Below are 7,166 nucleotides of genomic sequence, written 5' to 3'. Positions count from 1 at the left end.
TTACTTGGAAACCGCAAGAATTAGGGTTCCCCTGCATGAGAGTGCATTGCAGCACTACAGTAAGGTGTGGATGATGCAGTTTGTTTCAATTTTGTTGTTGATGTGTTATTTTATTGTATTAAATGTCCCCAGCACCAAGTAGGCCAAAATAGTATGAGTGGAGGGGAGACCTTTAGGCTGTAGCACCAATGCTATGGGCTTTGTGTGCGTATTTATAATCAGTCTGTAACCTCTATAATTACATAATAATAAAATACTATACTTAGCTATATATATTGTGTAAGTGGCTAAAAACTTATGCCCTGTCCCTAATCACAATGAGTGAGCGAACGAGGAAGTAGCTATCAATCACAGGGCGCGTTCTGCGCTAAAGCTGTAATGCTACTGGCTCCTGAGTAAGACTTAAGCTATGTGTTTAACGCCTTTTACATAACTTACAAATTTAGAGCATGCCATGTTTAATTTGGTTCATAAAACAAATGTCTAGAAATAGGGGTAAATGAAATATAAACCTCCCTGGCTTTATTACTTCATGAGCAATAACAGCCGTGTAAAACAACAAGGCATCTGCTTACCTTAAACTCATTCCCTGGGGGTTTCCACTCTTTTGCTTCCTATAACAAGAGAATGTGTAAAAGGATGTTAAACCGTTCTGGTACACACCTCTCTGTGAGATCTGATACTGTACGGCTTACAATGCCATATTTTATAAGCGCTGTTCAGCCACTGATTGTGCCAATAAAAACAAAAAATCAACACCTACTCATAGGCAGAGATCCAAACGCTTCTAAAATATATAAAGTTACTTTTCAGTTATAAGAAATGTAAAACCCAATCTCCCAGTAGACTTTGCTAATGACCATTAAAACTAGCTTAGAAAATGATTATGCCCAGGTTATCAAATGCATATGATAAAAGGGATATTAAACGGACATTGTACTGAATTTTCTCTCCTTTAATGTGTCCTCAATTATCTATTTACTTTGTAATTACAACAAAACATTATCATATCAAGTTTAAAAATATTCTGAATAAATTTCCACCTTGTTTGCAGCAACTGTTTTTCAATAACTAAACTCCTCCCACTGCGTGCCTTGTATGGAGCAGCCAATGTTACTAATTACTGCCACCTTATTAGGAAAAACATAATTTATGTAAGAACTTACCTGATAAATTCATTTCTTTCATATTAACAAGAGTCCATGAGCTAGTGACGTATGGGATATACATTCCTACCAGGAGGGGCAAAGTTTCCCAAACCTCAAAATGCCTATAAATACACCCCTCACCACACCCACAAATCAGTTTAACGAATAGCCAAGAAGTGGGGTGATAAGAAAAAAAGTGCGAAGCATATAAAATAAGGAATTGGAATAATTGTGCTTTATACAAAAAAATCATAACCACCACAAAAAAGGGTGGGCCTCATGGACTCTTGTTAATATGAAAGAAATGAATTTATCAGGTAAGTTCTTACATAAATTATGTTTTCTTTCATGTAATTAACAAGAGTCCATGAGCTAGTGACGTATGGGATAATGACTACCCAAGATGTGGATCTTTCCACACAAGAGTCACTAGAGAGGGAGGGATAAAATAAAGACAGCCAATTCCTGCTGAAAATAATCCACACCCAAAATAAAGTTTAACAAAAAACATAAGCAGAAGATTCAAACTGAAATCGCTGCCTGAAGAACTGTTCTACCAAAAACTGCTTCAGAAGAAGAAAAGACATCAAAATGGTAGAATTTAGAAAAAGTATGCAAAGAGGACCAAGTTGCTGCTTTGCAGATCTGGTCAACCGAAGCTTCATTCCTAAACGCCCAGGAAGTAGATACTGACCTAGTAGAATGAGCTGTAATTCTCTGAGGCGGAATTTTACCCGACTCAACATAGGCAAGATGAATTAAAGATTTCAACCAAGATGCCAAAGAAATGGCAGAAGCTTTCTGGCCTTTCCTAGAACCGGAAAAGATAACAAATAGACTAGAAGTCTTACGGAAAGATTTCGTAGCTTCAACATAATATTTCAAAGCTCTAACAACATCCAAAGAATGCAATGATTTCTCCTTAGAATTCTTAGGATTAGGACATAATGAAGGAACCACAATTTCTCTACTAATGTTGTTGGAATTCACAACTTTAGGTAAAAATTCAAAAGAAGTTCGCAACACCGCCTTATCCTGATGAAAAATCAGAAAAGGAGACTCACACGAAAGAGCAGAAAATTCAGAAACTCTTCTAGCAGAAGAGATGGCCAAAAGGAACAAAACTTTCCAAGAAAGTAATTTAATGTCCAATGAATGCATAGGTTCAAACGGAGGAGCTTGAAGAGCTCCCAGAACCAAATTCAAACTCCAAGGAGGAGAAATTGACTTAATGACAGGCTTTATACGAACCAAAGCTTGTACAAAACAATGAATATCAGGAAGAATAGCAACCTTTCTGTTGAAAAAGAACAGAAAGAGCAGAGATTTGACCTTTCAAGGAACTTGCGGACAAACCCTTATCTAAACCATCCTGAAGAAATTGTAATATTCTCGGTATTCTAAAAAAATGCCAAGAAAAATGATGAGAAAGACACCAAGAAATATAAGTCTTCCAGACTCTATAATATATCTCTCTGGATACAGATTTACGAGCCTGTAACATAGTATTAATCACAGAGTCAGAGAAACCTCTTTGACCAAGAATCAAGCGTTCAATCTCCATACCTTTAAATTTAAGGATTTCAGATCCTGATGGAAAAAAGGACCTTGAGACAAAAGGTCTGGTCTTAACGGAAGAGTACACGGTTGGCAAAAGGCCATCCGGACAAGATCCTCATACCAAAACCTGTGAGGCCATGCCGGAGCTACCAGCAGAACAAACGAGCATTCCTTCAGAATCTTGGAGATTACTCTTGGAAGAAGAACTAGAGGCGGAAAGATATAGGCAGGATGATACTTCCAAGGAAGTGAAAATGCATCCACTGCCTCCGCCTGAGGATCCCGGGATCTGGACAGATACCTGGGAAGTTTCTTGTTTAGATGAGAAGCCATCAGATCTATTTCTGGAAGTTCCCACATTTGAACAATCTGAAGAAATACCTCTGGGTGAAGAGACTATTCGCCCGGATGCAACGTTTGGCGACTGAGATAATCCGCTTTCCAATTGTCCATACCTGGGATATAAACCGCAGAGATTAGACAGGAGCTGGATTCCGCCCAAACCAAAATTCGAGATACTTCTTTCATAGCCAGAGGACTGTGAGTCCCTCCTTGATGATTGATGTATGCCACAGATGTGACATTGTCTTATCTGAAAACAAATGAACAACTCTCTCTTCGGAAGAGGCCAAGACTGAAGAGCTCTGAAAATTGCACGGAGTTCCAAAATATTGATCGGAAATCTCACCTCCTGAGATTCCCAAACCCCTTGTGCCGTCAGATACCCCCATACAGCTCCCCAACCTGTAAAACTAGCATCTGTTGAGATTATAGTCCAGGTTGGAAGAACAAAGAAGCCCCCTGAACTAAACGATGGTGATCTGTCCACCATGTCAGAGAGTGTCATAAAATCGGTTTAAAGATATTAATTGAGATATCTTTGAGTAATCCCTGCACCATTGGTTCAGCATACAGAGCTGAAGAGGTCGCATGTAAAAACGAGCAAAGGAGATCGCATCTGATGCGGCAGTCCTAAGACCCAACATTTCCATGCATAAGGCTACCAAAGGGAATGATTGTGACTGAAGGTTTTGACAAGCTGATATCAATGATAAACTTCTCTTGACTGACAAGGACAGAGTCATAGACACTGAATTTATCTAGAAACCTAAAAAGGTTACCCTTGTCTGAGGAATCAATGAACTGATTGGTAAATTGATCCTCCAACCATGAACTTGAAGAAACAACACAAGTCGATTCGTATGAGATTCTACGAAAATGAGAAGACTGAGCAAGTACCAAGATATCGTCCAAATAAGGAAATACCAACACTCTATTCTCTGAATAGAGAAAGAAGGGCACCGAGAACCTTTGAAAAAAATTCTTGGAACTGAGGCTAGGCCAAACGGTAGAGCCACAAAACTGGTAATGCTTGTCTAAAAAGAGAATCTCAGACACTAAAAGTAATCTGGATGAATCGGAATATGCAGATACACATCCTGTAAATCTATTGTAGACATATAATGCCCTTGCTAAACAAAAGGCAGGATAGTCCTACAGTAACCATCTTGAATGTTGGTATCCTAACATAACGATTCAATAATGATAGATCCAGAACTGGTCTGAAGGAATTGACCTTCTTTGGTACAATGAAGAGATAAAATAAAACCCCAGCCCCTGTTCCAGAACTGGAACTGGTATAAATACTCCAGCCAACTCTAGATCTGAAACACATTTCAGAAATGCTGAGCCTTGCTGTGTTAACTGGGACACGGGGAAGAAAAGAATCTCTTAGCAGGAGGCCTTAACTTGAAGCCAATTCTGTACCTTTCTGAAACAATGTTTCTGAAACCAGAGATTAAGAACGGAATTGATCCAAATTTCTTTGAAGAAAACGTAATCTGCCCCATACCGGCTGAGCTGGAATAAGGGCCGCACCTTCATAGGTACTTAGGAGCTGGCTATAGGTTTCTATAAAGCTCGGATATATTCCAAACTGGAAATAGTTTCCAAACTGATACCGCTCCTGAGGATGAAGGATCAGGCTTTTGTTCCTTGTTGTGAGGAAAGGAACGAAATGATTATTTACCCTGGAAAGAAAGGGAAAGCAAAGTTGACTTAGAAGACATGTCAGTATTCCAAGTTTAATCCATAAAGCTTTTCTAGCTAAAATAGCTAGAGACATATACCTGACATCAACTCTAATGATATCAAAAGATGGTATCACCAATAAAATTATTAGCATGTTATAAAATAATAATAATGCTATAAAATTATGATCTGTTACTTGTTGCGCTAAGGCTTCTAACCAAAAAGTTGAAGCTGCAGCAACATCCGCTAAAAATATAGCAGGTCTAAGAAGATTACCTGAACATAAGTAAGCTTTTCTTAGAAAGGATTCAATTTTCCTATCTAAAGGATCCTTAAATGAAGTACTATCTGCCATAGGAATAGTAGTACATTAGCAGGAGTAGAGACAGCCCCATAACCTTAGGGATTTTTGTCCCAAAAAACTCTAATCTGTCAGATGGCACAGGATATAAATTGCTTAAACGTCTAGAAGGAGTAAATAAATTACCCAAATTATTCCATTCCCTGGAAATTACTTCAGAAATAGCATCAGGGAGATAAAACACTTCTGGAATAACTACCTTATTTAAACGTTTACATTTAGTATCAAGAGGACCAGAATCCTCTATTTCTAATGCAAATAACACTTCTTTAAGTAAAGAACGAATAAATTCCATCTTGGACAAATACAAAGATTTATCAGCATCAAAATGATGATGTTCATTTAAAAATTCATCTGAAAAAAAGAGAAGTTTTAAAAGACTTTTATGTATACTAGAAGGAGAAATAACAGACATAGCCTTCTTAATGGATTTAAAATAAATAAAATCTCTTATGTTATCAGGAACACTCTGAAAATTAGATGTTGACGGAACAGCAACAGGTAATGTAACAGTACTAAAGGAAATTTTATCTGCATTAATAAGTTTGACATGACATGCAATACAAATAACAGCTGGAGAAACAGATACCAAAAGTTTATAACAGACTTAGCTTGGTAGCTCCAGCACTGTGCAGTGATTTTCCTGTAGTAACTTCTGACTCAGTTGCAACGTGGAACATCTTGCAATATGTAAAAGAAAAAAACAACATATAAAGCAAAATTGATCAAATTCCTTAAATGACAGTTTCAGGAATGGGAAAAAAATGCCAGTGAACAAGCTTCTAGCAACCAGAAGCAATAAATAATGAGACTTAAATAATGTGGAGACAAAAATGACGCCCAAATTTTTTAGCGCCAAAAAAAGACGCCCACATTATTTGGCGCCTAAATGCTTTTGGCGCCAAAAATGACGCCACATCCGGAACGCCAACATTTTTGGCGCAAAATAACGTCAAAGAATGACGCAACTTCCGGCGACACGTATGACGCCGGAAACGGAAATAGAGTTTTTGCGCCAAAAAAGTCCGCGCCAAAAATGACGCAATAAAATGAAGCATTTTCAGCCCCCGCGAGCCTAACAGCCCACAGGGAAAAAGTCAAATTTTAAGGTAAAATATGTTAAATTAAAATGCATTATCCCAAATATGAAACTGACTGTCTGGAAAATAAGGAAAGTTGAACATTCTGAGTCAAGGCAAATAAATGTTTGAATACATATATTTAGAACTTTATAAATAAAGTGCCCAACCATAGCTTGGAGTGTCACAGAAAATAAGACTTACTTACCCCAGGACACTCATCTACATGTTTGTAGAAAGCCAAACCAGTACTGAAACGAGAATCAGTAGAGGTAATGGTATATATAAGAGTATATCGTCGATCTGAAAAGGGAGGTAAGAGATGAATCTCTACGACCGATAACAGAGAACCTATGAAATAGACCCCGTAGAAGGAGATCACTGCATTCAAATAGGCAATACTCTCCTCACATCCCTCTGACATTCACTGCACGCTGAGAGGAAAACCGGGCTCCAACTTGCTGCGGAGCGCATATCAACGTAGAATCTAGCACAAACTTACTTCACCACCTCCATCGGAGGCAAAGTTTGTAAAACTGATTTGTGGGTGTGGTGAGGGGTGTATTTATAGGCATTTTGAGGTTTGGGAAACTTTGCCCCTCCTGGTAGGAATGTATATCCCATACGTCACTAGCTCATGGACTCTTGTTAATTACATGAAAGAAACCTGTATTATTTTGATGTATTTTATCACCTCTGTTGAGGCCATTTAAGGAAAAATATGTAGCAGGGATAGCCTTGTGAAGTCTGCAGTATGCACTTCCAATTCTCGGATTTGGAAACCCCACAATTTAAAAATATATGAAAAGGGGCAAAATAAATAATATAAAAGTATACTGCAATGTTTATTTGCAATGCTGCTCATAATTAAACATTTTATGCAAGAGGCCTGCAATGTAATGCGATGAAGTTGTAAGCAACAGACTCCTGCTACCCAGGGGGTCTCACCTGCAGTAGCCCCTTCATTTCCTGCTTTAGCTGGCCCAG

The sequence above is a fragment of the Bombina bombina genome, chromosome 1 (assembly GCF_027579735.1).
Source record: "Bombina bombina isolate aBomBom1 chromosome 1, aBomBom1.pri, whole genome shotgun sequence".
NCBI lineage: Eukaryota > Metazoa > Chordata > Amphibia > Anura > Bombinatoridae > Bombina > Bombina bombina.
Note: the sequence above shows the minus strand (reverse complement) of the source record.